The sequence below is a fragment of the Coregonus lavaretus genome, assembly GCF_964263955.1.
Source record: "Coregonus lavaretus genome assembly, chromosome: 27".
In the NCBI taxonomy this organism is placed as follows: Eukaryota; Metazoa; Chordata; class Actinopteri; order Salmoniformes; family Salmonidae; genus Coregonus; species Coregonus lavaretus.
In genome coordinates, this window is record NC_140014.1 from 42,104,696 (window position 1) to 42,116,271 (window position 11,576).

Here is an 11,576-nt window from a genome sequence, read left to right on the forward strand (position 1 = left end):
GAACCTCTCTCCTTGAAGTTCTTGATAATCCTCTAAATGGTTGATTTAGGTGCAATCTTACTAGCAGCAATATCCTTGCCTGTGAAGCCCTTTTTGTGCAAAGCAATGATGACGGCACGTGTTTCCTTGCAGGTAACCATGGTTAACAGAGGAAGAACAATGATTTCAAGCACCACCCTCCTTTTAAAGCTTCCAGTCTGTTATTCTAACTCAATCAGCATGACAGAGTGATCTCCAGCCTTGTCCTTGTCAACACTCTCACCTGTGTTAACGGGAGAATCACTGACATGATGGTAGCTGGTCCTTTTGTGGCAGGGCTGAAATGCAGTGGAAATGTTTTTTTCATTTTCAGTTCAATTAATTGCAATTCATCTGATCACTCTTCATGACATTCTGGAGGATATGCAAATTGCCATCATCAAAACTGAGGCAGCAGACTTTGTGTTAATTTGTATTTGTGTCATTCTCAAAACTTTTGACCACGACTGTACACCAAGTCAGAACCGTAGGATAAATAAAGGGGGCATATAAGCGGACAATTAAATTATTAGGGTGAGACACATGGGCCACTAACAGCTTAATACACAACATACACTTAGTATTACTTTCTTAGCTACAGCATACACATCTCCCTGGCATATTACATCATTTATGCAGCAGCATACAATACATTTTTGGACTCACCTTGTTGTGCTGTGCTCACTTGAACAGGAAGGTGGCGCGGCGGTCCTTCGTGGGCAAATGTTGTCATCAAACTTTGTCATCAAAGTCTGACATTCTCTGGATTTATGGTGCTTTCAATACAACTGGGAACTCTGAAAAACCAGGTCGAATCATGATGACGTCAGTGATCTTCAGGTCGGAGCTCTTGAAAAGAGGCCAGAGTTCCCGACTTGCAATTCCGAGTTGGATGACCGTTCGAAACGTATTTTCCCAGTCGGAGCTCGTTTTTTTTTCCAGAGTTCCCAGTTGTCTTGAACTCACTGAAATCAGATTTCCAAGTTCTGAGTTTCCAGATGTTTTGAGCGCTGGATTGACATCATGGCCAATGTTGAATGTTTATCATTTTAAGCTTGGAAAAGAGACCCTTAAACCCAGACTTGGACCACACAGCCACTCCACTTAATAGCAGGCTAGTGATTGCTTTGCAATGCTTGCAGTTAGCCACTGATTCCTTCCAAACCACTCATTGTTGAATTTGCGATTTCCAACTTGTTGTGTAATGTTTATGTCCAATGGCCGATGAGCACCGATACGTTTTATCTATAATTTCTCTTCATTATTTATCTTCATATGACAAGGATTAAAAAGGATTTGCCATTAGAAAACCCTTTTGCAATTATGTTAGCACAGCTGAAAACTGTTGTGCTGATTAAAGAAGCAATAAAACTGGCCTTCTTGAAACTAGTTGAGTATCTGGAGCATCAGCAATTGTGGGTTCGATTACAGGCTCAAAATGGCCGGAAACAAATAACTTTCTTCTGAAACTCATCAGTCTATTCTTGTTTTGAGAAATGAAGGCTATTCCATGGGAGAAATTGCCAAGAAACTGAAGATCTCGTATAACGCTGTGTACTACTCCCTTCACAGAACAGAGCAAACTGGTTCTAACCAGAATAGAAAGAGGAGTGGGAGGCCCCAGTGCACAACTGAGCAAGAGGACAAATACATTAGAGTGTCTAGTTTGAGAAACAGACGCCTCACAGGTCCTCAACTGGCAGCTTCATTAAATAGTACCCGCAGAACACCAGTCTCAACGTCAACAGTGAAGAGGCGACTCCGGGATGCTGACCTTCTAGGCAGAGTTGCAAAGAAAAAGCCATATCTTAGACTGGCCAATAAAAATTAGAGATTAAGATGGGCAAAAGAACACAGACACTGGACAGAGGAAAATTTGAAAAAATATTCATGGACAGACAAATCGAAGTTTGAGGTGTTCGGATCACAAAGAAGAACATTTGTGAGACCTAGTTGAGAGAATGCCAAGAGTGTGCAAAGCTGTCATCAAGGCAAATGGTGGCTATTTGAAGAATCTCAAATATAACATATGTTTTGATTTGTTTAACACTTTTTTTGGTTACTACATGATTCCATGTGTGTTATTTCATAGTTTTGATGTCTTCACTATTATTCTACAATGTAGAAAATAGTAAAAGTAAAGAAAAACCCTTGAATGAGTAGGTGTCCACACTTTTGACTGGTACTGTATATATAAATATATATATATTTTGTTGCTCTGCCCCACCTGCCCTGAATGACGGGTCGCCACTGGTTCTAATGTGTTTTAATATGTGTTCTAATGTGTTTTAATATGTGTTCTAATGTGTTTTAATATGTGTTCTAATGTGTTTTAATATGTGTTCTAATCAAATCAAATCAAATCAAATTTTATTGGTCACATGCGCCGAATACAACAGGTGCAGACATTACAGTGAAATGCTTACTTACAGCCCTTAACCAACAGTGCATTTATTTTAAACAAAAAAGTAAGAATAAAACAACAACAAAAAAGTGTTGAGAAAAAAAGAGCAGAAGTAAAAATAAAGTGACAGTAGGGAGGCTATATATACAATAGAATAAAGTGACAGTAGGGAGGCTATATATACAGGGGGGTACCGTTGCATAGTCAATGTGCGGGGGCACCGGCTAGTTGAGGTAGTTGAGGTAATATGTACATGTGGGTAGAGTTAAAGTGACTATGCATAAATACTTAACAGAGTAGCAGCAGCGTAAAAAGGATGGGGTGGGGGGGCAGTGCAAATAGTCCGGGTAGCCATGATTAGCTGTTCAGGAGTCTTATGGCTTGGGGGTAGAAGCTGTTGAGAAGTCTTTTGGACCTAGACTTGGCACTCCGGTACCGCTTGCCGTGCGGTAGCAGAGAGAACAGTCTATGACTAGGGTGACTGGAGTCTTTGACAATTTTGAGGGCCTTCCTCTGACACCGCCTGGTATAGAGGTCCTGGATGGCAGGGAGCTTTGCCCCAGTGATGTACTGGGCCGTACGCACTACCCTCTGTAGTGCCTTGCGGTCAGAGGCCAAGCAGTTGCCATACCAGGCGGTGATGCAACCAGTCAGGATGCTCTCGATGGTGCAGCTGTAGAATTTTTTGAGGATCTGAGGACCCATGCCAAATCTTTTTAGTCTCCTGAGGGGGAATAGGCTTTGTCGTGCCCTCTTCACGACTGTCTTGGTGTGTTTGGACCATGATAGTTTGTTGGTGATGTGGACACCAAGGAACTTGAAGCTCTCAACCTGTTCCACTACAGCCCCGTCGATGAGAATGGGGGCGTGCTCAGTCCTCTTTTTTTTCCTGTAGTCCACAATCATCTCCTTTGTCTTGGTCACGTTGAGGGAGAGGTTGTTGTCCTGGCACCACACGGCCAGATCTCTGACCTCCTCCCTATAGGCTGTCTCATCGTTGTCGGTGATCAGGCCTACCACTGTTGTGTCGTCGGCAAACTTAATGATGGTGTTGGAGTCGTGCCTGGCCATGCAGTCATGGGTGAACAGAGAGTACAGGAGGGGACTGAGCACGCACCCCTGAGGGGCCCCCGTGTTGAGGATCAGTGTGGCAGATGTGTTGTTACCTACCCTTACCACCTGGGGGCGGCCCGTCAGGAAGTCCAGGATCCAGTTGCAGAGGGAGGTGTTTAGTCCCAGGATCCTTAGCTTAGTGATGAGCTTTGAGGGCACTATGGTGTTGAATGCTGAGCTGTAGTCAATGAATAGCATTCTCACGTAGGTGTTCCTCTTGTCCAGGTGGGAAAGGGCAGTGTGGAGTGCGATAGAGATTGCATCATCTGTGGATCTGTTGGGGCGGTATGCAAATTGGAGTGGGTCTAGGGTTTCTGGGATTATGCTGTTGATGTGAGCCATGACCAGTCTTTCAAAGCACTTCATGGCTACAGACGTCAGTGCCACGGGTCGGTAGTCATTTAGGCAGGTTATCTTAGAGTTCTTGGGCACGGGGACTATGGTGGTCTGCTTGAAACATGTTGGTATTACAGACTCAGTCAGGGACATGTTGAAAATGTCAGTGAAGACACTTGCCAGTTGGTCAGCACATGCTCGGAGTACACGTCCTGGTAATCCGTCTGGCCCTGCGGCCTTGTGAATGTTGACCTGCTTAAAAGTCTTACTCACATCGGCTACGGAGAGCGTGATCACATAGTCGTCCGGAACAGCTGGTGCTCTCATGCATGCTTCAGTGTTGCTTGCCTCGAAGCGAGCATAGAAGTGGTTTAGCTCGTCTGGTAGGCTTGTGTCACTGGGCAGCTCGCGGCTGTGCTTCCCTTTGTAGTCTGTAATAGTTTTCAAGCCCTGCCACATCCGACGAGCGTCAGAGCCAGTGTAGTATGATTCAATCTTAGACCTGTATTGACTCTTTGCCTGTTTGATGGTTCGTCGGAGGTCATAGCGGGATTTCTTATAAGCGTCCGGGTTAGAGTCCCGTTCCTTGAAAGCGGCAGCTCTACCCTTTAGCTCAGTGCGGATGTTTCCTGTAATCCATGGCTTCTGGTTGGGGTATGTACGTACGGTCACTGTGGGGACGACATCATCGATGCACTTATTGATGAAGCCAGTGACTGATGTGGTGTACTCCTCAATGCTGTCTGAAGAATCCCGGAACATGTTCCAGTCTGTGCTAGCAAAACAGTCCTGTAGCTTAGCATCTGCGTCATCTGACCACTTTTTTATTAGCCGAATCACTGGTGCTTCCTGCTTCAGTTTTTGCTTATAAGCAGGAATCAGGAGGATAGAGTTATGGTCAGATTTGCCAAATGGAGGGCGAGGGAGAGCTTTGTATGCGTCTCTGTGTGTGGAGTAAAGGTGGTCTAGAGTTTTTTCCCCTCTGGTTGCACATTTAACATGCTGGTAGAAATGAGGTAGAACGGATTTAAGTTTCCCTGCATTAAAGTCCCCTGCTACTAGGAGCGCTGCATCTGGATGAGCGTTTTCCTGTTGATTAATGGCCTTGTACAACTCATTCAGTGCAATCTTAATGCCAGCATTGGTTTGTGGTGGTAGATAGACAGCTATGAAAAATATAGATGAAAACTCTCTTGGTAAATAGTGTGGTCTACAGCTTATCATAAGATACTCTACCTCAGGCGAGCAAAACCTTGAGACTTCCTTAGTATTTGATTTTGTGCACCAGCTGTTGTTTACAAATATACAGAGACCGCCACCCCTCGTCTTACCCGAGTCTGCCGTTCTGTCCTGCCGATGTAGCGTATAGCCTGCTAGCTGAATGTTGTCATTGTCGTCGTTCAGCCACGACTCCGTGAAACATAAGATATTACAGTTTTTAATGTCCCGTTGGTAGGATAACCGTAATCTTAAATCGTCCATTTTATTCTCCAAAGCTTGAACGTTGGCTAATAGGATTGATGGGAGAGGCAGTTTACTCGTTCGCCGTCGGATCCTTACAAGGCACCCGGATCTGCGTCCACGATATCTCCGTCTCTTCCTCACGCGAATGACGGGGATCTGGGCCTTGTCGGGAGTCTGTAGAATATCCTTCGCGAACGCCTCGTTGAAGAAGAAGTGTTCGTCCAACGCGAGGTGAGTAATCGCTGTCCTGATATCCAGAAGCTCTCTTTGGTTATAAGAGACGATGGCAGAAACATTATGTACAAAATAAATTACAAATAACGCGGAAAAACACACATAATAGTACAATTGGTTAGAGGGCTGTAAAACGGCAGCCATCTTCTTCCGGCGCTGTTCTATCTATCTAATGTGTTTTAATATGTGTTCTAATGTGTTTTAATATGTGTTCTAATGTGTTTTAATATGTGTTCTAATGTGTTTTAATATGTGTTCTAATGTGTTTTAATATGTGTTCTAATGTGTTCTAAAATGTAATTCTATGCTGTTATGCCTCCACGGTCATTCTAGGAATCAACATCAATCCCAGTTAAATGACAGCTTGGTAACTGGACTCCCGTGTGGTCTCTCCCCGAGTCTCTAGGGTTCACTAGACTAGGCTATTGCTGCATCTGAAATGGCACCCTATTCCCTATATAGTGCACTACTTTTGGCCACAGCTCTCTACATATACAGTGGGGAGAACAAGTATTTGATACACTGCCGATTTTGCAGGTTTTCCGACTTACAAAGCATGTAGAGGTCTGTAATTTTTATCATAGGTACACTTCAACTGTGAGAGACGGAATCTAAAACAAAAATCCAGAAAATCACATTGTATGATTTTTAAGTAATTCATTTGCATTTTATTGCATGACATAAGTATTTGATCACCTACCAACCAGTAAGAATTCTGGCTCTCACAGACCGGTTAGTTTTTCTTTAAGAAGCCCTCCTGTTCTCCACTCATTACCTGTATTAACTGCACCTGTTTGAACTCATTACCTGTATAAAAGACACCTGTCCACACACTCAATCAAACAGACTCCAACCTCTCCACAATGGCCAAGACCAGAGAGCTGGGATAAAATTGTAGACCTGCACAAGGCTGGGATGGGCTACAGGACAATAGGCAAGCAGCTTGGTGAGAAGGCAACAACTGTTGGCGCAATTATTAGAAAATGGAAGAAGTTCAAGATGACGGTCAATCACCCTCGGTCTGGGGCTCCATGCAAGATCTCACCTCGTGGGGCATCAATGATCATGAGGAAGGTGAGGGATCAGCCCAGAACTACACGGCAGGACCTGGTCAATGACCTGAAGAGAGCTGGGACCACAGTCTCAAAGAAAACCATTAGTAACACACTACGCCGTCATGGATTAAAATCCTGCAGCGCACGCAAGGTCCCCCTGCTCAAGCCAGCGCATGTCCAGGCCCGTCTGAAGTTTGCCAATGACCATCTGGATGATCCAGAGGAGGAATGGGAGAAGGTCTTTTTTTGTTGTTGTTTTATTCTTTGTTGTTGTTGTTGTTGTTTTATTCTTACTTTTTTTGTTTAAAATAAATGCACTGTTGGTTAAGGGCTGTAAGTAAGCATTTCACTGTAATGTCTGCACCTGTTGTATTCGGCGCATGTGACCAATAAAATTTGATTTGATTTGATTTGAGGTCATGTGGTCTGATGAGACAAAAATAGAGCTTTTTGGTCTAAACTCCACTCGCCGTGTTTGGAGGAAGAAGAAGGATGAGTACAACCCCAAGAACACCATCCCAACCGTGAAGCATGGAGGTCGAAACATCATTCTTTGGGGATGCTTTTCTGCAAAGGGGACAGGACGACTGCATCGTATTGAGGGGAGGATGGATGGGGCTATGTATCGCGAGATCTTGGCCAACAACCTCCTTCCCTCAGTAAGAGCATTGAAGATGGGTCGTGGCTGGGTCTTCCAGCATGACAACGACCCAAAACACACAGCCAGGGCAACTAAGGAGTGGCTCCGTAAGAAGCATCTCAAGGTCCTGGAGTGGCCTAGCCAGTCTCCAGACCTGAATCCAATAGAACATCTTTGGAGGGAGCTGAAAGTCCGTATTGCCCAGCGACAGCCCCGAAACCTGAAGGATCTGGAGAAGGTCTGTATGGAGGAGTGGGCCAAAATCCCTGCTGCAATGTGTGCAAACCTGGTCAAGACCTACAGGAAACGTATGATCTCTATAATTGCAAACAAAGGTTTCTGTACCAAATATTAAGTTCTGCTTTTCTGATGTATCAAATACTTATGTCATGCAATAAAATGCAAATTAATTACTTAAAAATCATACAATGTGATTTTCTGGATTTTTGTTTTAGATTCCGTCTCTCACAGTTGAAGTGTACCTATGAAAAAAATTACAGACCTCTACATGCTTTGTAAGTAGGAAAACCTGCAAAATCGGCAGTGTAACAAATACTTGTTCTCCCCACTGTATCTTCCACGTCTCAGGCCAGGAACGTTGTACACCAAACTCCCACTGTACTGTCAAAATAAACCAGCAGCACATGGTGAAAGATAAGAGTAACATCACGTCCCCTGGAAGGGTTTATAAATGATGTCATTCTGGCAACAGACAGACTAGCCCATGTTGAGGTGGGGTAACAACAGGGTTGTCCCCCATCCTACTGGCGGCAGGTGGCTTAGTGGTTAAGAGCGTCGTGCCAGTAACCGAAAGGTCGCTGGTTCTAATCCCCGAGCCAACTAGGTGAAAAATCTGTCGATGTGCCCTTGAGCAAGGCACTTAACCCTAATTGCTCCTGTAAGTCGCTCTGGATAAGAGCGTCTGCTAAATAATGTAAATGTAAATGTAGTGGTAATGTTGAGGTTGCATAAAACTGCTAGATCGGTCTTATTTATATTACTATACTGAACAAAAATATAAACGCAACATGTAAAGTGTTGGTCCCATGTTTCATGAGCCGAAATAAAATATCCTAGAAATGTTCCATATGCACAAAAAAGCTTATTTCTCTCAAATTGTGTGCACAAATTTGTTTACATCCCTGTTAGTGAACATTTCTCCTTTGCCAAGATAATCCATCCACCTGACAGGTGTGGCATATTAAGAAGCTGATTAAACAGCATGATCATTACACAGGTGCACCTTTTGCTGGGGACAATAAAAGGCCACTCTAAAATGTGCAGTTTTGTCACACTACACAATGCCACAGATGTCTCAAGTTTTGAGGGAGCGTGCAGTTGGCATGCTGACTGCAGGAATGTACACCAGAGCTGTTGGCAGAGAAATTAATGTTAATTTCTCTACATTTTAGTCATTTAGCAGACGCTCTTATCCAGAGCGACTTACAGTTAGTGAGGTCATACATTTTTATTTATTTTTCATACTGGAATCGAACCCACAACCCTGGCGTTGCAAATGCCATGCTCTACCAACTGAGCTACATCCCTGCCGGCCATTCCCTCCCCTACCCTGGACGACGCTAATTGTGCGCCGCCCCATGGGTCTCCCGGTCGCGGCCGGCTACGACAGAGCCTGGATTCGAACCAGGATCTCTAGTGGCACAGCTAGCACTGCGATGCAGTGCCTTAGACCACTGCGCCACTCGGGAGGACATAAGCTGCATCCAATATCGTTTTAGAGAATTTGGCAGAACGTCCAACCGGCCTCACAACCGCAGACCACGTGTAACCACGCCAGCCCAAGACCTCCACATCCGGCTTCTTCACCTGCGGGATCGTCTGAAACCAGAATAATTTCTGCATAAACTGTCAGAAACCGTCTCAGGGAAGCTCATCTGCGTGCTCGTCGTCCTTACCAGGGTCTTGACCTGACTGCAGTTCGGCGTCGTAACTGACTTCAGTGGGCAAATGCTCACCTTCGATGGCCACTGGCACGCTGGAGAAGTGTGCTCTTCATGGATGGCGTCGTGAGGGCAAGCGGTTTGCTGATGTCAACGTTGTGAACAGAGTGCTCCATGGTGGTGGTGGGGTTATGGTATGGGCAGGCATAAGCTATGGACAGCAAACACAATTGCATATTATCGATGGCAATTTGAATGCACAGAGATACCGTGACGAGATCCTGAGGCCCATTGTCGTGCCATTCATCCACCGCCATCACCTCATGTTTCAGCATGATAATGCACGGCCCCATGACGCAAGGATCTGTACACAATTCCTGGAAGCTGAAAATGTCCCAGTTCTTCCATGGCCTGAATACTCACCAGACATGTCACCCACTGAGCATGTTTAGGATGCTCTGGATCGACGTGTACGACAGCGTGTTCCAGTTCCCGCCAATATCCAGAAACTTTGCACAGCCATTGAAGACGAGTGGGACAACATTCCACAGGCCACAATCAACAGCCTGATCAACTCAATGCGAAGGAGATGTGTCGCGCTGCATGAGGCAAATAGTGGTCACACCAGATATCTGTGACCAACAGATGCATCTCTGTATTCCCAGTCATGTGAAATCCATAGATTAGGGCCTAATGAATTTATTTCAATTGACTGATATCCTTATATGAACTGTAACTCAGTAAAATCTTTGAAATTGTTATATTTTATTTATTTTATTATAGAGTGGCAATGAGTGCAATGTTAGCACAAACAGATTGGATTTCTCCAGGCTACTCCAAACCTGGGAATTTTGGGAAAGTTACTGCCATTTAGCCACCCTAGAAGACAGGTTTTCCAAGCAGCTCACTAGCTTCTCTTGTAGGAATGAAGATAAAGTGAAGAGCGAGAAAGGAAGGAAGGAAGGAAGGAAGGAAGGAAGGAAGGAAGGAAGGAAAGAGAGCATGAGAATAATAATGTATAGTGTCTTTTTCCAGGGAGTGAGTCAAACATCGTGAGGGGCTTTTTAAATCCTCCTCCAGTTGTGACAATGCAGAGCGACACAAAGATGTCTACCGCCCCTTTTAGTAGGAGCCCTAAATGGCATCCAGAGCCCTATGAGCCCTCGTCTAAAGTAGTGCACTATATAGAAAATAGGGTGCCATTTGGGACAGTCTGAGATGTTGGCAACAGTCCCACCTCTCCTCTAACCAGAACAGACCATGTAAAGGAAAGTGAAAGAGGATTTAGCCTCAATAGCCTGTCTCCCCCCCCCCCCCCAGACACCCATAGTTAAGCATCAAGCATCACTAACAGATCCAGTGTTTTGAACAGGATCTCTGTTCTTTAGCAAATTTCTGTTTTTTTTTTCTCAGAAAGACCAGCCTGTTCTCTGCCATCTCTTTTCAAAAGTTGTGTTTTTTTCCACTCCTCTTGAATTGTGTCTTTTGGATGGAGATGGGAGAGCTATCACAGCGTATTATTCATGCATCAGTCAGGGTACATCACTGAGAAGTGGAGAGTTTAGATGACAGGAAGGCTAATCGGTTTCCTCCCATGAAATAGTTATGCCGCTCTGAATCACAAAGAATGATGATACACAGTAGAGTGACTTCTGAAGGTTTCGATGTGAGCTGCGCAGCAGGTCAGTTCAAGGCTGGGTTGTGATGATGTCCGATTCATGTCTTTGGTGTTGTTGTTGTTGTATGGTGTTTACTCAATATGGTCATTTTAGTTTATTTACATGAACAATGTGTGCGTGCGCGAGCATATTCACTGAGTATACCAAACATTAGGAACACCTTCCTAATATTGAGTTGCACCCCCCCCCCCCCCCCCCCCCCCCCCCTTTTGTCCTCAGAACGGCCTCAATTCGTCGGGGCATGGACACTACAAGGTGTCGAAAGCGTTCCACAGGGATGCTGGGCCCCATGTTGACTCCAATGCGTCCCACGGTTGTGTCAAGTTGGCTGGATGTCCTTTGGGTGGTGGACCATTCTTGATAACAAATGGGAAACTGTTGAGCGTGGAAAAACCCAGCAGCGTTGCAGTTCTTGTCACAAACCGGTGCGCCTGGCACCTACTACCATACCCCGTTCAAAGGCACTGAAATCTGTTGTCTTGCCCATTCACCCTCTGAATGGTACAAATACACAATCCATGTCTCTCATGGCTTTAAAATCCTTCTTTTAACCTGTCTCCTCCCCCTTCATCTGAAATGGATAAAAGGTGACATCAATAAGGGATCATAGCTTTCACCTGGATTCACCAGGTCAGTCAGTCAGTCATAGAAAGAGCAGGCGTCCTTAATGTTTTGTCCACTCAGTGTACGCGCAAGTGTCAATACTAGGCCCAATTGTTCTGTATCTATCTT

The 11,576-nt window shown here is 44.8% G+C and overlaps 1 protein-coding gene across 1 annotated transcript in view; it reads left to right on the top strand.

Annotated features, from left to right (window-relative positions):
- Positions 1-11,576, top strand: part of LOC311103022 (phosphofurin acidic cluster sorting protein 2-like) — a gene marked incomplete at both ends in the record, with an annotated part of 116,806 nt that overhangs the window by 76,709 nt on the left and 28,521 nt on the right. The gene's annotated exons all lie outside the window — the stretch shown is intronic.